Genomic DNA, 21,696 nt, shown 5'->3' on the forward strand with positions numbered 1-21,696 from the left:
CACTGACCATCAGGGGGTGCACATTGAACATGGCGGGCATTGGCAGCAGGCGGCAGAGCGCAGAACATGGCGGGTGTTGGCTGCGGCAGGATGGTGGAGCAGGTGAGTGGGGTGCCAGACCAAGGCAGGGTGCCGGTTGCTGTCACCAGGGTGAGCCTCTGGTGGTTACTGAAAATTCTTTGCTCCCACATGCCATGGTCCTGCCTGGCGCTCGCACCTGCTGCTGGCACTGGTCCCACTTGCACCCACTGCCGGAGCCTCCGCTTGTACCTGCTGCTGGCGTCCGGTGCTGGCCCTGATCACTCAGCACCATCAGCAGGTACAAGCAGCAGCTGCTGCCCTGATGGCTTCTCCAACTCCCCCTGCTCCTGAGGGGTGATTGGGAGAGCAGCTGCAGTTTGCACCTGCTGATGGCACCAGCCCCAATTGCTCCTCACCATCAGCAGGTGCGAACGGGACCAGCGCTGTCTGCACATGGGAATGGCAGTGGTGAGAGCAGGACTGCAGGCAGATAGGGGGCCGTGGTGGGAGGGGGTAGGCTGGAGCGCAGAGGATGGGCTGAGATCCGCCCCTGTGCCCACTGCAGCCTCATGGCCAGCCCACAGTTCCTTTCAAGTGGCACAAATTTGTGCACTGAGCCCCTAGTTTATAGCAAAGCACACATTCCTTGCAAGTGCATGTAAAACTTTTACCAAAATAGAGCATACTCAACTATTAAAGTACAATAAATCTCAATAATAGGCTTATGCTAGAAATAATAGAAAAATGTATAGATAATCCTCATATGTTTGAAAACTAAACCATATATTTTTAAACATCTTTTGTATCAAAGAAGAAATCATGAGGCATTAGAAAATAGTTTTAATTTAATGAAAATCTAAAGACTTTATGGTTTGAAGCTAATGCAGTGCTTATAGGGAAATATATAGCATCAAATGTTTATATTACAAAAGAAGAAAGATTTGATTTCAATCATCTGAGTTAGTCCACCTTAAGTTAATAGCAAATCAAAGCAAACTAAATCCAAAGCAAACCAAAAAGAAGATATAATAAAGTTGAATTGAAGGAAAATTAATTCAAAATAAGAAAACAGAGGAAATCAATTATACCAATTGCCAATTCTCTGAAAAGAGTAAATTAATAAACTCCTAGATACAGATGAAATATATCAGGAATGAAAGGACATCACTATAGATTATATAGACCTTGAAGATACTAACAAGGAAACATAAGTACACATTTATTTCAATAAATTTGATGACAGACTAAATTTAAAAATTCACAATAAATTCACAATAAATCATAATCTACTAAAGCTGATTCAAGAATTAGATAATTTACATAGTCCTCTATTAAAGATAACCTATTCACAAAGAAAATTCCATGTAAGATGGCTTCACTGATTAATTCTAGCAAACATTTATGTGCTACAAAAAGTCATCCAGAATATTGAAGAAGTAAGACTACTTCCAAATTTAGGAGGCGAATGTTACGCAAAGATGTTATAAGAATAGAAAACTACAGGTCAATATTCCTCAGGCCTGGTTGCCCCTAACTGCCCTCCCCTGCCAGCCCAGTCACCCCTAATTGCCCTCTCCTGCAGGCTTGGTCCCCCTCAACTTCCCTTTTGACCACATGGAAGCAAAACACCTTAACATTAAACATTCTTTTCTCTGAGCAGAAAATAAGTGTCTCATAGGATAACCTGGTGGCTGGAGTGATTTCCTAAACTCAATCAGCTCAAAACTCCCAAATTCAAGAAAGGAGTTTAGATTTCAACTTCAAGTTCTATCTGCTAATTTTATCTCTAATTGTAATTCCCTAAACAGATTGGAAATATTTTGTAAACACCACATAATTCAGGATCATATTTTTTACTTAAATTTTCCTCAGAGACATTGCAATTAGGCATTGAATTAATATTTGTTCAGTAGTTTGATAGACACAAATGTAGAAATCAATTGTGTCTAATGGATGAATTAAATGCATGCTGATATTTTAATACTGATCTTAGTCTAAGACAGTTTTCTTGGGATAATTAACAACAGGTCCTCTATATGCATACACATTTTGATACAAACTCAAAATTATATATATATATGTGTATGTATATATTTATTGATTTCAGAGAGGAAGGGAGAGGGAGAGAGAGATAAAAACATCAATGATGAGAGAGAATCATTGATCGGCCATCTCCTGCATGACCTCCACCAGAGATGGAGCCCACAAGCCAGGCATGTGTCCTGACTTGAAATTGAACCCTGACCTCCTGGTTCATAGATCGGCACTCAACCACTGAGCCACACTGGCTGGGCTGATGCAAACTTTTAATTTAAATATATCTTCAGCAAGTGTATAAATAAAAAGCATGTAGCATAATAAATGTCACAAAGTGAACAAACCCATGTGACCAGCACCCATTTTCAAAACAGAACATTGGCCAGATCCCAGAAGCCCTCTTTTGAACCCTCTAACAGTGACCATTCTCCTGACTTCTAACACACTAGTTGAATTTTACCTGTTTGGGGAACTTTTACCAATAAAATTATAATAGAACTAGAGGCCCAGTGCACGAAATTCATGCACGGGGGTGTGTGTGTGTCCCTCAGCCCAGCCTGCACCCTCTCCAATATGGAACCCCTCAAGGGATGTCCAACTGCCCATTTAGGCCCGATGCTAAAACAGGCAGTCGGACATCCCTCTCACAATCCAGGACTGCTGGCTCCCAACCACTCGCCTGCCTGCCTGCATGATTGCCCCTAACTGCTTCTGTATGCCAGCCTAATCACCCCTAACCACTCCCCTGCCAGCCTGATTGATGCCTAACTGCTCCCCTGCCGGCTCAATTGCCCCTAACTGCCCTCCCCTGCAGGCCTGGTCCCCCCCAACTGCCCTCCCCTGCAGGCCTGGTTCCCCCCAACTTCCCTCTCCTACAGGGCTGGTCCCCCCCAACTGCCCTCCCCTGCAGGCCTGGGTCCCCCCCAACTGCCCTCCTCTGCTGGCCCAGTCACCCCTAACTGCCCTCCCCTGCTGGCATGATCACTCACAACTACCCTCTCCTGCTGGCCATCTTGTGGCGGCCATCTTTGAAACCACATGGGGCGGTCATCTTGTGTGTTGGAGTGATGGTCAATTTGCATATTACCTCTTTATTATATAGGATGCACTCAGTCTTTTAGGTCTAGCTTCTTCTCTCCATTAGATTTATCCATGTTGTTTTATATATAGTTTATTCATTCTCACTGCTGAATAGTATTCATTGTATAAATATACTATTACTTATTTACCCAGTCTGTTTTTAGGTAGCTTCCAATTTGGGGATATTATCAAAAGTGCCATTATAAACATCCTTGTACATATCTTTTGGGGCATATACTTATACATTTCTATAGAGTTATACCAAGAAAGTATAAACAGTGTACCTGGACCAAGGATATGCATAGTCTTAGCTTTAGTAGACAATGCCAATCATTTTTTCTTTTTATTTTTTTTAAATATATTTTATTGATTCCCACAGTCAGGAAGGGAAAGGGATAGAGAGCCACAAACATCAATGAGAGAGGCATCAATCAGCTGCCTCCTGCACACCCTATCTAATAGAGGGAATATGCTAATTGACTATCACACCCTCACAAAGATGGTGGCTCCTGCAGCCAATAAGGAGGGAAAATGCTAATTGACTGCCACGCCCTCAAAGATGGCGGCACCCACAGCCACAAGATGGTGGTGCCCAGTCCCCTCAGCCTCACCAGGGTGACAGGTGCGTGGCTCGGCTGTGCACCTGCCTCTGGAGCCCCCCAGTCCCCTTAGCCCCCCAGCTCCCCAGGGCCAGCCCGAGGGACAACCAAACGACCGAACAAGCAGGCTGCGTGGGGCGATCAGGCCAGCAGGGGGGTTAGTGAGGGACGACCAGGTTGGCAGGGGAGCCGTTGGGAGCAACCAGGCCAGCAGGGGAGGCTGTTGGGGGCAATTAGGCTGGCAGGTGGTGCAGTTGGGGGCAACCAGGATGGCAGGGGAGGCAGTAAGAGGTGACCAGGCTGGCGGGGGTGTGCAGTTGGGGGCAACCAGGCCAGCAGGGGTGGGCAGTTGGGGGCAATTAGGCTGGCAGGGGGCCAGTTAGGAGCGACCAAGCAGGTAGACAGGTGAGCGATTAGGAGCCAGTGGTCCAGGATTGTGAGAGGGATGTCCGACTGCCAGTGTAGACCGGCAGTCAGACATCCCCCGAGGGGTCCTGGATTGGAGAGGGTGCAGGCTGGGCTGAGGGGACCTCCCCATGCACAAATTTCATGCACCAGGCCTCTAGTATATATGATTATATATAATCTGATTTTTAATTTAACTATATCTTTTGAGAAATTTCCCTTGCCACTACATTTTCCATAAAATGTGATTTTAGCCAATGCATAGTATGGTAAAATATTTATATGATAACTCGCTACTGACTGACATGTCAGTTGTTTGAAACTTTCACCATGTTCCATGGATATTCCTGTAAATAAATCTTTTTGTACACATCTGATAATTTTATTAAAATAACTTTGTACAAATAGAAACGCAAAACCAAAAAATTCACAACTTGAAGGCTCTTGAAACATAACATCAACTTACCCTTCAGGATGATAGTAAGTATACAGGAACATATATTTTACTGAGCATTTGCCAGTGCTGAGAGTTGTGCATGTAATTATATTTCCCAACCTCACAGATAAAAAAAAAAAAGGTATTTCATTATGCTTTTAGCATTACTTACCATTTTGCATTACTGACAAGGTAGATATCTGTTAAAATTGTTTATTGGGCATTTGTATAAGCTTTTCTTTAGTGAATTGCTATTACCTTACATACTTTGCTTACAGTTATATTGGGTGGTTTTTATTTTTCTTACTACTAGTGAGACCTCTTTCAATATAAAGTTGTTAATCATTTGTCTGCCTTATTATCTTCCAATTTTTTTTCATCTGTTTCCAAATCTAAAGCAGACCCCTCAGGTCTTTGTATTTTGAGTTTTGGCTAGGTGATGGGATCTTTTGGGGGTACTGTTCCCAATCTGTATGGAAGTGAGTTGTGAATGATGAACACCAGAGATCATTTTGTTTGTGAATGGCACCAAAATTTGTGAAAATAATATAAAACAATGTATCTTTCCACATGAATATATCCAGGCCCTGAAACAACATAATAAACTCCCCTACCCCCTTCAGTTATTGTTGAGGTTCATCAAATGGAGTTCACCAAAAATCATTATGGCTTTTGACCCAAACCAAAATTTCCAGTCTCTGATTTTCTGTAATTTCAAAGTTATTTCCCTTCTGTCCTGTAACTTGCAAACCCAAATCCCCAAAGTACAAGAGGCCCTATATTTTCACCTCTTCCATAGCACTATAATAAATAATTAACATCATACTGTTTTATGCAGTTGCTTTGCCCTCAGTAAGGATTGTAAGACATTGCATATTCCATGAACTTCTGTGGATGCTCCTCTAGTTCTCAAGGAAGCTAACATTGTCAGTCATTTTAAATTTTAGTTAAGATGTTCAGAAAAATAAAAAGCCTATAAAAGAGTCTGGGTAGTTTCTGACTAATATTTCTTAAAGCAGGTACTTATTTTGCCTCCATATTAACTGGGACATCTATGAGCTGCTTCTCTAACCCATGAGAACACTCTTGCTGCCCACTCAGCTTTAAGGGCCCTCCAGCTTCTTCAGTCATCTCAGGAAACCATGTCCGCTTTAGTCTTTAAAATTTTATTCTTGCTTCTGTCCTCCTAAAACTTCTAGAATATAAGAAATGATATCTGTTTCTTTTCTCTTTGTTTCATTATCTAGCAATTTCCAAGATGTCTTATACCAAAAGTTTTCTATTTGTAATTTTCCTTTAAGTTTTCTGATGTAATGGAATTTTACTATTTATGTAGTCAAATCAATTAGTATAAACTGAAATAGAAATCATAAATCTATCATTTTTATTTATAGTTCTTTCTTTTCATTTTGCTATAGTTTCTTGCTAGAATTAATTTTGCTATAGGTTCTTCTTTTGCTTAAAACACCCTTATTAACTCTAAGATTACATTGATGTTTGCTTACATTTTCTTATATAGTTTCCTTTTTTTACATTTAACTCTTCAATCCATTTGGAATATGTGTTGGATATGACAATTATATATTTTAACTTTTTCAAAATATCCAATTTTCTACACAGCTTTTATTGTATACTAGGTCAATAAAATTTTTTATGAGTACTGGGTCACTTTTATGTTCTTTCTTCTTGTGACCTGTCTTGCCCTAGTACTGCACTGTTTTACTTATTTTTTCAGACTATATGTAGACATTTAGACAGCTGAGTAGAACAATTCTACTTTTGTTGTTATTCTCTTTTCAAAATGTCTGGTTTGTTTGTCTTGTCTGTTCTTCCATATTCAAAGACAATTTTGTTAAGTACAAATATAATTCCATGGAGCTTTTCAAAAAGATGTGTAAGCTTTTGGTGAACTCTCTTCTATGGAAAGGCCTTCAAGAAATATTGATAAGTAAGAAAACAAGATGAAAACTCATGTGTAACAAATTGACTTTGATGTTAAAAATGAACAAAAACTGTATTTACTTGCATATGCATATCTGAAAGGATACATAAGAAACAGTACTTAGTTTCAGGTTTAGAGGACAGGGGTGGACATAAGATTTACTTTTCATTAAATATTCTTTTGTATTTTTTGTAACATGAATGCCTATTGAATAAAAGAAATTAAAAATTTCAATGACCAAATAGCCCTGTAGGTAGGTTTTATTTTATTTACTTAGAATTTTTTTTATTATTGACAGTATTACAGATGTCCCCCTTTTCCCCACTTTGCCCCCCTCCACCTGGTCTTCATCCCAGGCCTTCACTGCATTATTGTCTGTGACCATGGGCAATGCACATGTGCATAAATTCTTTGGTTAATCCCTTCCTGCCATCCCCACCATGTTCATATCTCTGGATCTGTTTTGTTCATCAGTTTATTTTGTTCAATAGATTCCACATATAAGTGAGATCATGTGATGTTTGTCTTCCTCTGACTGGCTTATTTCACTTAGCATGATACTCTCTAGGTCCCTCCCTGCTATCTCAAAGGGTATGAGATTCTTCTTTTTTACTGCTACATAGTATTCTATGGAGAAAATGTACCACAACTTTTTAATCCACTCAACAACTGATGGGCACTTGGACTGTTTCCAGATCTTAGCTATTATAAATTGCACTGCTATGAACATAGGGGTGTGTATATTTTTCCTGATGGGCATTTTGGAATTCTTAGGATATATTCCCAGAAGTGGAATTGTTGGGTCAAACAGAAGTAAATTATCCGAAGGTTTTCATTTTAAGAGGATTAAAGCTGACAGGATAAAGCAATGGCTCTAAATCGCATTGCTGGTAAATGGTGTCCCCAGGACTACCTCAGCTACCCCAAGTGCTCTTCTACGCTTCACTCAAGGAGAGGAAAACAGAGGACCCCCAGCAAACTTAGTCCAGAAAGCACATTTTTTACTGCTTCCTAGTTTTTAAATGTCATCATGAACATACGATTTTTAGTTTGAATAGTCTTCAGTTTCTGAATGCAGCCTGCATCTTTAAAAGGCCATTGAGGATAGGAAGCTAGTTTATGGAGGATGGGGAATGTTGTGAAGCCCCAGTATAAAGAAGGTAAATGGCTGAGAGAATGAAGGGACCCAATATAATCTATATGATAATAGTTGGTATGAAAAATTATGTAGTGCCCTATGCTATTGCTGTGAACTGGTATGTAATAATGATACATAGGAAATGTCACCTTCCTTCACAAATGGGTGACACTTTCCAGTGGGGCACCAAGTAAAAGTGTCCTGATGAAGGACTTTAATGCTTCCTATCTTAGAAGCAGATGAGAGAATGGAGTTTCCTGTACAGAATATTGAGAAGCCAAGCATCCTGCTCAGATTAGATGGACAAGGCTGATTGTCCCTCTGGCTGACCCAATGCACAGACTGCATTTGGAGGAAAGCAATGCTTTTCAGAGCAGTAGACTTTATTGCACTGAACTATATCCTTTGGCTTTTAAAGTCAGATAAAACTTGGTTATACTTCAGCCCCCAAACTTACTGTTTGACCTTGGATGAGAGACTTGTTCTTTGACAGCTTTTTAAAGCAAAGCCACATTGCTGAGCCTTCATTTATTCATCTGCCAAATATTTATTTTAATATTGTCAACATTCTCTCATTCATTTATCTGGCAAACTAGAAGCCTGGTGCACAAAATTCATGCATGGCTAGGGTCCCTAGGCCTGGCCAGCAATCAGGGCCGATCAGGGCCCTTTGGCTGCTAGCCAGGGCCTTCCTTCATTCCGCGCCACCCCTGGTGGTCAGTGCACATCATAGTGAGCGATCGAACTCCCAGTCTCCCAGTTGAACTCCCAAAGGGACACTTTGCATATTAGCCTTTTATATATATATGTAGATTTATAGATTACATAGCAGTCACTGTTCCAGTTACCAGTGATACAGTGATGAATAAGAAAAAAAAAAATCACTGCTTTCATGGAGTTTATGTTTTACTAGAGGCCCGATGCACAAAGATTCATGCAAGAATAGGCCTTCCTTCCCCTGGCTGCTGGCACCTGGGACCCAGGCCTTCACTCTGGCTGCAACCTTCTGCCTTTGCTCCGGCCCAGAGCCACCTTCTGCCTTTGCTCTGGCCCAGAGCCGCCTTCCGCCTTCTCGCGCTACCCAGAGGCCTGGAGCGGTCGGGGCGGGGTGTAATGCCTGCATCGTCACCATGGTGACAATGCAAGCGTCCTGGCCCGGCTGCTGCCGTCTTTGTCGCATCAATTTACATATTCCCTCCTTATTGGCTGTAGGTGCTGTCATCTTTGTCATGAAGTGATGGTCAATTTGCATATTCCATCTTTATTAGATAGGATTAGGGGAGAACTAAATGAAAAAAATGATGCAGTGTACCAGTATACCAGGACACAGCATGGTAAACCTCAAATGAATGGTATGATCTATATTACATTTATTATAAAATTATGTATATATATACTATAACGCTGTAGATTATTTTCATCAGTTTAACAATCACCTAAGCAAAGATCCTGTCTGAGTTTTAAAGATCTTGACATGGGCCCAGTGGAGCAGTAGCCAGATGGCACCTACAAAGTTGGAATGAGACAGACGCAGAACTCAGTCCCTCTTTTTCACTAGGAGCTTCATTTGTCCTCAGCAAAGAGGTATTCAATCTCAGAACCGACCAAATACTCTAGTTAGTTGTGTCCTATGAATTATTAGCTATGTCTGGTTCCTATTATATAAATTTTAGTACTTTTCAATGAATTCTTTTATCATTTTTTACAAAGTATTAACTTAAAGAACCCCTTTAATATAGATATGTGTAGACACTTACATCATAACACAATTTTGTACTTTGAATGGAAAAATGAAAGCAGAATTCTCTCTTCATGAAGCTCCATATTTCCCCTATAGTTAGAAAATTCTAGTTGGGTGGACTTAAGAAAATATACTTCTTTTGAAAGAAAATATGACCTCTCTCTGACCTTTATTATTCACTTAACATTTTGACCAAGTCTTTCAAACTGCTCATAAAAGAATAAGAAAAAGAAGAGGCAATAGATGGAGTTTATTCAGATTTTTCAAAAGCTTTTTTTATTTGATCACTCAGTGGTTTGTAAGGAGAAATTTATTGCCCAGTGGTAAAGTATGTTGAAGAATAGACCTCTATTACTGAATATTAAAAATCACTTAAAACTATACTGGAATCCACTGAGTTCTTTTCTTAAGTGAGAAATAGTATTTTTAAAGATAGAGTGAAAAAAAATAAATTTTCCTAAATTAATTATTGAATTATTACATCACCATCAGATAGTCCAAGTATACTTAAGATAACAGTGGAGATAATAGAAATGCAATGATGATTTTTAGAAAGTTCAGAATACCAGGCCATAAAGACAAATAATCCATTTATTTTCTTTTTTAGCAAACAGATGTTGGCTGTTCATTTCCATTTAAGAGGCTCAGACATATGGCATTACCCATCGCTCGGCAGGCATTTTCTTAATTGGAAAACATGTGCGTCTTTCTTTTAGATCCATCAGGGTACTCTGGAGAAAACATTTTTACCATCCGTGGACGTTGACGTCTGTTCCTCTTCTTCCACATCAGAAGCTCTGTGTTAACAAAAGCAGTTGCATTCATGTGACAACAATCACTATTTCTATCTTAAGTGTTTAGACTAAGGGTGGGGCAGGAAAAACTTCCCTAGAATAGAAGATGATGCTTTTAAAGTCTTCACAATATTCATTTAGAAGGAAAAATGCATGGGGAAGTCAAAGAACTAGAGTGCCTACATTTTTTAAAAGTTATATTGGGCCCTAGCCAGCTTTGCTCAGTGGATAGAGTGTCAGCCTGTGGACTGAAGGGTCCCAGGTTCGATTCCGGCCAAGGGCACATGCTGGGTTGCAGGCTCGATCCCTAGTGGGGGGCGTGCAGGAGGCAGCCGATCGATGATTCTCTCTCATCATTGCCGTTTCTATCTCTCTCTCCTTCTCCCTTCCTCTCTGAAATCAATAAAGAAATATATTTAAAAAAAAAAGTTATATTGGAAATAAGCAGATCCTTTCATCAAAGATCTCCCACTGCCTCTCTTAGCAGCTAGGAATGGGTGCCAAAGGACATTGTTCTAACACAGCTAAATGTTTTGAGGTTTGGGAGAAGGGCTCTACTGAGGAAGGCTTATTGTTGTCCAACAGCCTCTTTCCTGCATCTCCCAGCCCCTCTGGGGAGGGATGCAGGTAGGATGGTCTGGGGTTGGATTACAGGACACCTTGGATGGATGGTAACCCAGTATTTGCACCCCACACCATAACCTTATACCAGTGCCTTCCAGGAGAATTGCGTGCCAGGGAGAAGTTGTAACCCATCTCTCCTAGTGTGACCACAGGCAAGTAAATATGGGTAGTTTGCTTTGATGGAGCTCTATGAAGTACAAGATATGAAGATAACAGATTAAAGGACCCACAGAACAAGGAAGATCTGTCATACCTTTTGCCCCCTAAAGGTATTTTATTTGCTTAAAATCAGTGCTTTTGTGCTAATGAACTGGTCTCCCAGTGGCTATCCACCCAACACTATAGGATTTGAAGATCCTGATACTCACACTTGCTGTACACTTTCTTTTTAAGGGTTCTGAAAGTCTTGTGTCTGCCCCTGCCTCCACCTCCCCCAATTAGGTCGTGCATGTTTATCTATTGTGATGCAATTCTGGGCAACTGAAGCATAGTAAAAAACAAGCAGGCTATAGAGATCGCTTAGAGAGATTGACCAGACTGAAACCAATAGGCAGGGTTTCTGTCTGCCCATCTCGCCACCTCCACAGTCCTCTCTTTGTGAGAGGCCCCAGACAATGTGACAGAGCATGAACTTTGGGGTCAGCCTACCTGGATTTGAATCTTAACTGCACATGCTAGTGTCTGTGTAGTTTTGGGCAAATATTTTCATCTTTATGTATTCAAGTTTCCTTCTCTGTGAAATGGGTTAATAATCTACTTAGAAAAAGTGTGGTAATTAAATGAATTAACACAGGAACAGCACTTTAAACAAGGTTCTGGCACATAGCACGTGCGATATCATTATTAGTAATTCAGTAGTTTATTATCATTATCAATCAGTCCAGGGTTTCTTTGCCAGCTCGAGTTTCAGTGGTTCTATGCACCCCTTGAAATTGTACACAAAATTACAGACTTAGGGGTAGCTGCTTATGTATCAAATTTCTTGGCAGAATCCTTATACTGTACATTGAAATCACCTCTGAAATTAAAAAGTTGAAGAGCTATTTTGCCAGACTTCATAGGTCTCCAAACACTAGGGCAAAATTCTATCATTACGAAAACTCTGTGAACCATTATGAATGTTGGTTCCTATGAATAACAATTATCTTCAATTATAATAATCTTTAAGAATTTGTTTACAGGGTATCTGAAAACTATTGGTCAGGTATGCTGTTTGTTTGCTACAACTTCTTTGAATTATTATTTTGTATCTACAATTACAAGCAGAGTCTATCAGCCGTGGGAAAACTACAGCCAGCGGGCCGGATCCGGCCTATTCGGCTGTTCTATCCGGCCCGCGGAGCCGAAAGAGCGGAGGGTTCTCTTGCTCTCCCCTCCGCTCCTTTACTTTGAATTTATATTAGTTCACACAAACACTCCATCCATGCTTTTGTTCCGGCTCTCCGGTCCAGTTTAAGAACCCATTGTGGCCCTTGAGTCAAAAAGTTTGCCCACCCCTGGAGCTAGTCAGTTTACTACAGGGGAGAATACCACATTGACTGCCCTAAAGTTTTGAGTATTTTTCCGTCTTCAAGCTGCTCTGCATTAATGCAGTGACCCACTAGATGGCAATGTTTCCATGAGAATGAATAAAGGCATTCTGTTGTCATCCTTGAAGCAAAGGATTAATTGATCACTATAAAAAGTTAGATGAAATAAAATGTTCTCCTTGCTCTTCAAGCGAAGATAAGCTAATAACTTTGGACACAATTCTACTCCTCCGCATTCACCAAATGTCCAATTACATATCCTCTCTGCCTGGACCTTCAAAACAATATAAAATTGAATGAAGGCAATGAAAAAGTCACAGGAGGATTTCTGCAGAGCACCATCCAGTTCAGAAACACAGCAATTCAATACGTGTCTCCACAATTTCTAAATGTAATTACTTGGTAAGTAATGTCCCTTCTCTATCGCCCCTATGATCCTTTTCTTTTAGCTTTATTTCAGACAGTTAGAAAAATGTCTCTTTCTGAAAAGAATGTCTTCGCCATCTTTCTTCAAGTAAGCTTTCTTAATTAGGTCAAAGATGATCCATTTTGAATCACAAATCTACATGGAATAGTTTTGTGTTTTCAGAGGTTCTGTTTTCACCATTTTAGCACACAGTTTGGTGATGTGTCTCAGCCATCAGATACAGGTATTTGGAAGAGCCACCAAGAGAGGCAAGAAAACATAATAGATGGGATGAAGGAAAATGACATCACCAGGAGTATCTAGATCAGTAAGGAGAATGCTGAACACATTAAGGAAAATACAAGCACAGGGCTACCTAATGTCCGTGCCCTTGGAGTTTTATTTACTGTATGTTTTTGTCCCAGTGTACTCACAACATTCTGTTACACATGCTTGGCAGCCCCCTGGATGTCAAATAGCTGGGAATTCAAAACCTATCGTGTATACTAAAGAATCAAACCTAGGAAGTTCGTCCAATGCATGCTTGAGATAAAACAGAAAGATTGATTAGGGTGGAAGTGCTTTTCTAATCAAAACAGCAGAAAGACCGTGTTGTAGGGATGCAGCCATCTCAGGCTATTTTCAGGGCTGACAACCATAGAAAGCAGATGGCCTCAGAGGCTGTGCCGGACACCGGCTCAGAAATGTAGCACAAGGTTAACAGTGACATATGCTGTCATCCATGAGGGACCAGAGGCATGCTAATTTATCCCAGTCAGACCCTTCTCTGATATATTGTTTCCTCTGTGCATTTTCTAAAAGTTAATGTAATCAGAGCTTAAAATGGTTCAGAGAAACAGGCCATTTAATTTTTCTTGGAAGACCCACTGGGGAACTCCCCCAGAATCCAAGTCCTTTACTCTGTCTTTTACAGTTGTTATTTATATCATTTTGAAAGTAAGTGTTATGTGTGAATGGCAGTTTATTATTTTTTCTTTTCTTTATTATTATTTTTTAATCCTCACCTGAGGATACATTTATTGATTTTAGAAAGAGTGGAAGGGAGAGAGAGAGAGAGAGAGAGAGAGAGAGAGAGAGAGGTAAGAAACATTGATTAGTTGCCTTCTTTTACACGCCCCAAACAGGGACCTAATTGCAACCTAGGTATGTGCCTTGACTGGGAATCTAACCATGACCTTTTGGCACATGGGACAATGCTCCAACCAACTGAACCACACGGGCCAGGACCAGTTTATTATTTTCATTAAGGTAATATTTCAGAATAATTATCTAAACTTATTTAAAATGTAATTTTTAATTTTAAAAGCAATATAGATAAATTATTTATGCAAACCCAGGGTTGTAGACATGAAAATATCCAGATTGATAGTTATAGTGAGGATGAAGGTTAGGAAGCTGTTTCCAAATGTTTCCCTCTGTTCCCCTTGTTACTGATGAAGTGAGCCCATTAGAGATTCACAAAGAAATACCTTTGCCATGGGAAGAGATACCCATTCATGCAATTACTATCATTAATGTCTTTGTGTGGACTCATGTATTTGCCTCTTTCTAATATCATGGGTTGTGTGGCTCAGTCAGTTGAGCATTGTCCCACGCACCGAAAGATCACCAGTTCAATTCCCAGTCAGTGCCTGGGTTGCAATCCCCAGTAGAAGGCATGTGGGAGGCAGCTGATGGATGTTTCTCTTTCACATCAACGTTTCTCTCTTTCTCAAATCAATAAAAGCATAGTTAAAGAGAAATAATGTTATGGGGAAGGTGGCAAAAAAGCAAGTGTGTAGGTTCCTTGCAAGTGTGTAGGTTGGATTAGGTGCATGGCACCCTGGAGACTGACAGCCTGAGGAAACACTAAGGGTGGGGGTATGAGGCGAACAGAAGTAACCAACAATTAACAAGGATTTCTGAAGAGTTAAAAATCTCAGGGGGACTTTTTTTTTTTACTTTTTTAAAAATTTGATTCTTAAAAAAATTATCTATATTATTGAAAGTATTACAGATGTCCCCTCCCCCCCACATTGACCACCCATACCTAACTCCTGTCCCCTCCCCAGGCCTTCCCTGAACTAGTGTCTGTCTGTGGGTTATGCATATAGGTTCATTGATAGGGGAACAGTTTTTATTTCCTCTTCGATTTTGCATTGGGAAGACCCTGAGAATAGGGCATTGGTTCCTGAAAATTATGTAATTGGGCCTTCCTGCAAAGTGCCATTTTCTAGCGAGAAAAGTAGAATAACAAGAAAGAGGTAATTACAGAAGCTTTTGTTATGTTGGCAAAGATTCTATTACCTGTCTCTCTCCCAGCTGTGCATCCTATGTATAGGTACAGGGTCATCATAGTTTTAGAGGCAGACACACGATTTTCAAGAATTACTTACCATTTATGTGCTATGTTAACCTTGAGAATTTCCCTTAACCTTTCTAAACTTCCATTTTCTCCTCCTTAAAATGGAAAAAAAAATCCATCATAATCTGCACAAACAAGTCATCGGGTGGTTTTAAGTTTCAAGTGACAAGTAAGTGTAAATGGATTTTGTGAACTGTGAGGGGCTTTGTAAATCTCTTGAGTGTACTTATTTATATAAATTGTGTGACTATGTCTTTTTAAAGCCCTCTGGGTCATGAAAACTGATGTAATTGCAGGTAAAAATCATTTGGTATGAACTAGGTTAGAGAGCGTGGAAATGTATATAACAAGATTAGAAAAAGTCACTCCTCTGAGAAAGGAAAATAAAAGAGAGGAATGCTGTGGGATTTTATTGGGCTCCTAACAATTGCACACACTTCACAACGTGATTATTAATAGATTTGGGGGATGGAGTGAGTTTGCCAGAGTTGTGACACTATCCTTCTGGTATGTTCTTTGGAGAGAAAAGAGATAAGGCAATTTTTAAGGAGCATATCCTAAATGCTGACTTAGCTTGTGACCCTTTCAAATCATCTTGTGATCACTCATTTTGATGACCTTTCTGATGTGACTAAATTGTATGAGTTATTTTTATTAAGATCTTGTAAGATTGCCAGATGACTAATTGTGGTGGAAAACAGCCAAGGAGCAGGGCCCAGAGAGGTACACAGTGTCTACTCTCCCATCTTCTAGTTATCAGATTTCTTAATCATTCAGGCTTCCTTTGAAAACTGAACACACATACTTCTGTATATTTTTCTTTTTTTTATCTTATGTCTGTGTCATGTATGTGTTTGTAATTTGCTTGTCTTTTGTTGATTATCATCTCCTCCTCGATCCGGTCTGTGTTTGTTATTATCTTTGAGACTACCCATCGGGTCTAATGTAAATTTAGACACATGGGTCTTGCTCTGTCTCCTTTCAGCTGCAGGCAAAGGAAGCTGGGTCCCAGATACAAATGAGCTCCTTACTAGATGTACAAAATCTATCATGAACTGTCTTTACAAAATTGGAGTCTTATTCTCTCTCATGAAGACCAAAAAGAAAACAGGAAACTGAGCTTCTCCTTTCATATTAATTCATTCATCAAACACTATTGAGTGAATACTGCATGCTGGGCTCTGTGCAAGGGCTGACCTTACCTGACAAATGTGAGAAAGCTTTTTCCTTAGGGGAATAGTAGAATAAGGAATTCAGAGAAAGAGAAACTTAGAGGAGAGTTTCAACTGGCTGAATTTGAAGGAGTGAAGTGCCCAGCTGCTGCGTTTTAAGATTCAGATGTGTTTGGGTCTCACTTGTTTCTATTATCCTGACTTCTCTTTTAAAGAAGACGTCCTAGAGAAGTTCCATGTAAGTCTTCACACTTAGTTTTCCCAGGGTGAGATTCATTCACTACATCAGGACACTTGAGATGCTTGTATATCTTAGGCATCTCCTTACCCCTAAGCCTGGCTTTCCTAAAAACTCTCAGAGTGGTAGGATACAGGCGAAGCCTTCTTTGGCCAGCAAGTAAGGCAGCACTAAGAGATAGAACTCTATCATCAAAGAATGCACATGGTGGTTAAGGAATTTGGAGATTTAACAAAGATGATAAAAGAGAAGATTAAATTAGATGATAAAAAAAGAAGATTAAATTAGAACAGAGAAAGGTGCTACAGGTATAAAAGTTCTCAATACCAGTATACAAGTAGATTCAGGTGAAGTAAAGCAGAGGTTAGAGGTGAGGAAAACATGGCAGTGATTAATCTAAATCTTAGGCACTAAAATGTTTTATGCATAGTGTGGAAAGGTAAGCTTTTCATCACCTCAAGTCCCACAAGTTCTTCCATAGTGATAGCTGAAAATGATTGGTGGCTTAGATTTATATCTGAAGGCAAAGCATGAAAAAAACTGATACTTAACCTTTAAAAATCTTAGATGACATCTCAACATAAGGAATTTCAACAGCTCATTTGTAAGGCTCTAGTTGCTTTTTATTTAGGTGGAGGAGGAATAGACCTTTGTTCTTAGCATGGCAGACATAATAGTAGAGATGTTCCTCTTATATTTTGCATGTCTTTGAACTGGTTTGTTGGTTCGAATACCATTCTGTTGGCTCTCCATCTGACAGGTGTGGCTGAGGATGGGCCCAGTTAGCACACTCATTTCACCATTAACACAATATTAGGCTGTTTTAGATGGATAGGTAGATGGTTGGATGGATAGATAGATAGATAGATAGATAAATGGAAATCCTTAATGACAAATCAAAGGAGAGAACATCTGGAATTTGTGCAAGGCAAATAACAAATCTACATATAAAGAAGGTCAAGGCATGAGATAATCTCTCTTGAGGAAGTTTTCTGTTTGTAAATAAATAAATCACTATATGTAGAAGCAAATTTATTACAGCATTCTTTAAAACAGAAAATGATTGAAAATCACATAAATATTTCTCCACAAAAATAATGCATGCCTATATTGTAATCTTTAATGAATGGTTTTCATTTTAGGTTTTTACATACATCTAATCTTTTTCTTTATAATAAATTCCTAGAAAGAGAATTTCTATTTCAAAAGATATACACATATTAATTGGTTCAATATATTTTGCAATGTGCATACTAGAAAGGTTTCAAAACATAGAAATTAATTGTTTAAATGATCAGTTCTTTAAAAGTTTATCCTCCCATCAGCATAGTATGAAAGTTCCTATTTCTTCACCACTACGTCATTAGTGGTGAAGAAAAATTTTCCTCCATTTAATAGGTAAATATTGCATTTTCTTGTGTTTATAATTTTAATTTCTTTGTTTATTAATGGCTTTGAGCATTTAAAATATTTACTAGACATTTTTATTTCTCCTTTACTGATTACTTCTTTACTAATTACTTCTTTATGTCCTAAGCTCATTTGGGGGACACTTTTTTCTCTCTTTCATATTCATTTTAAGAACTATTTATGTATTCACATCATATATGTTTCCCAGTTTGTGTTTGCATTTAATTGATTATTCCCTTTGTTGTTATACAGAACATTCTCATTTGTAGGTAATTCCATTGATCAATCTTTTACTTTTGGTTTCTGCTTTGTTGTCACGACTAGAAAGACCTTCTCCACCACAATGTCATTTAAAATAAACATTTATTTTCTCCTACTGTGAGTATGCTGTATTCTCTTTATATATTAATCTTTGAATTTTGATAAATACATAATGGAAAAAAGTAGGAATCTAACTTTACCCCCAAGCAGTTAGCCAGTTTTCCCAGTACCACATATTGTGGTACCTCCTTTATCACATTCTAAATGTTTTCACATGCTTCTGTTTTGAACTTTTCTGTTTTTATACTTCATATCACACTGTTCAAATGTTAGGATTCTAAACTACAGTAATATCTGACATTATCACCACCAAAAAACAACAGTAAAAAGAACTTGGTGTTCAAGAACCATCTCTTTTAAGGAGAAAAAAACAGGAGTAGTAAACATTTTTTGGAGGATTCTAAAGAGGATCAAGATTATCCAGCAGAGGAATCTGATTCTGATTCAACTTAGATTCTTTAGACTCCATTGATCCAGTTAATTCTGTAACAACTGCCACTTCAACCAATTTAGAAAGCAATTTGATAGCCTGCATAAAGCTGCCTTGTAATACCCAGGACCAAAATAATTACTACCTGCCCAGACATTCAATAAAAATAGGTAACATTCATACAAATGATGCATACTCAGACATAAGGTATTAAAGCCATATATTTTATGACCAACTGATGTTAATGAGCTATTTCTGTCGTAAAAGGCAATGTAGCTCCAATGACCATTTGGTACCTAATGTGTAAGGAGACCCAGGGCTGCACTTGGGGACTTACCATTGTTACCCTTACTATTTGTTCAGACTGTAACTTGTGGTACAAGTAGAAGAAATAGACTTCTACAGAAATTTCTGAGACCTAGACTCCACCAGGAGTTTAAGGAATTATGGTCATGTACTGCACCTTAATCCCCAAAGGGGACATATTTATTGCTTGTCATTGGCCATTGTTTCATGACCTTATCATTTTAAAAAATTCTCCAAACAGATAATACAATATTATTTTAAAATTATGAAATGCTAATTTTATGACTTTTTGATATAAAAAGAATCAATGACATTGATTCTTCCTAAACCACTGTCTCCACCTCAGATGTATAAATTTAATCTAACTTTATACAAGAACTGAAAGCCCCATTAAGTTATCTCTAACAACTTGGTTATTCAGCCTCTATTTAATTATCTCCAGTGTCAGAAAGCTCACACTTTTCTAAGGCAACCCATTCTCTCCTTATTTTTATTAGGTCAAACTATCTCTTCCTAGAATGCCTGTAATTCTGTCCTCTGGAGTTCCCCAGAACACATCTACACTCCTTTTGACACAGCAGCTCTTTAAATGTTTAAGGAGAGCAAGCACCTAAAGAATTTTCAAGATGACGATTCTTAATCCTATACTTCTCTTCATGTGATACTATTCACATGACTTTCCCAGGTCCCTCTCTGATTTATCAGAATCTGAGACTCCAAACCAAATGCAAATTTTGAGTCATATTTAATCAACATAGAGTATAGTGAGATGAATCATTTTTAGAAATCAGATATATTTTTCCTGGTATTCCCAGAGTCTAGCACAAAACTCAAAATGAATATAATAGTTGCCCATTAAATATTTGAAGGCATAAATCTATATATATAAAAGTCTAAGTGACCTTTGGCCTGCAGGGATCAGGCTGAAATCAGCTCTCCAAGATCCCCTGAGGGGTCCTGGATTGTGAGAGGGTGCAGGCCAGGCCAAGGGACCCCACCAGTGCACAAATCGATGCACTCGGCCTCTAGTGAATTAATAAGATACTTTTTATCTTTTTCTTAACTATTTTAACAATTTTATAAAATATGTTGTGCTTTCTTACCAGAGTGAAATTCTTTTATACAGATGTCTGTATTCCTTGGCATGTGTGGGAAAAAATCATACTAGGGCAGGTTAAAAAAATTTTGACCTGTTTAAATTTTGCTTCGGTAGTTTAAAGTGCTGCACATATTTATTTTATTTTATTTGTATTTTGTTTGTAGTTCTAGGACCTAGAGCAGAGGTTTGGTTTGGGACAGCTCTATGTATCTCCTAAAGGAACATCTCGTGTGGAAAGTTCCTCCGATGTCCTGTTGCACAGACATGGGTCTTTGTAAATGTGCTGCTGCTAGCGCCTTGGTGCCTCTTTGTGTAATGATCTGGCAGTCTGTTTAGCAGCTGCAGGTTGCTTGTGTTAGTGTTTCTGCTGTTGCCAGAGGCGTTTCTGTGGAACGTGGCATCTCTTAGTGCACTCACTACAAAACTGAAAGCTAATTCAGGCTTTGTAGTGTATGCTAGCTCTTTCAACTTCTGATTCTATTTCAGCCCCAAATTGTTACTGCAATGAGGCCATTTTCTACTTTTTCTTCCCCTCAAATTATTTATTTTTTCTCGTGTATCCCCCTACCCCCTGGAATCTGAGTTTGTACATTTCTGCTTGAGTTTTATTAGGGATGCTTTCTACTAATACTCTATAAGTCTCTAATTCTCCTCTGCCCTCATCCCACCTTCCCAACTCAACTCCTTTTTTTTTTTTTAATTTAAGGCGTAGTTGTCATACAATAGTATATTAGTTGCAGGTGTACAACATCGTGATTTGTCATTTATATATCTTAACATGCTCACCACATTAATTTTAGTAACCATCTATCACTGTGCAAAGCTGTCAGACTATTGTTGACTATTCCTCTTCACCTTTTTCACACATTTTTCCACCCCTCTTCCCTTTGGCTACCACCAGTCTGTTCTTTGTTTCTATGGGTCCATTTTTGTTTTGTTTTATTTGTTTCTTTAGATTTTTTAAAAATCAACATATAAGTGAAATCATGTGGCATTTGTTTTTCTCTTTCTGACCTATTTCACTTAGCATTAACACTCTCTAAGTTCATCTATGTTGTTGCAAATGGCAGGATTTCATTCTTTTTTATTGCTGAGTAATATCTCATTGTGTATATACTAGTATACCACATCTTTATCCATCCATCTATCTATGGATACATTGCTTCCATATCCTGGCTATCTATAATAATAAAAGTGTAATATGCTAATTAGACAGGACAGCTGAACAACCTTCCGGACATCATTCTGAACGTCCTTCCTGATGAAGCCATAGTGGCGGGGGCCAAGGCAGAGGCAGTTAGGGGCGATCAGGCAGGCAGGCGAATGGCTAGGGGTGATCAGGCAGGCAGGCAAGTGGTTAGGGGTGACCAGGAAGGCAGATAAGTGGTTAGGGGCTATCAGACAGTCAAGCAGAGGCAGTTAGGGGAAATCAGGCAGGCAGACAGAGTGGTTAGGGGCAATCAGGCAGGCAGGCAGAGTGGTTAGGGGCTGTCAGGCAGGCAGGCAAGTGGTTAGGAGCCAGCGGTCTGGTCCTGGATTGCAAGAGGGAAGCCAGCAGCAGGAGGGAAGCCTGGGTCTTGGTTGCCTGCCAGCAGCCAGAGCG

The sequence above is a fragment of the Plecotus auritus genome, assembly GCF_963455305.1.
Source record: "Plecotus auritus genome assembly, chromosome: 2".
Classification (NCBI taxonomy): domain Eukaryota; kingdom Metazoa; phylum Chordata; class Mammalia; order Chiroptera; family Vespertilionidae; genus Plecotus; species Plecotus auritus.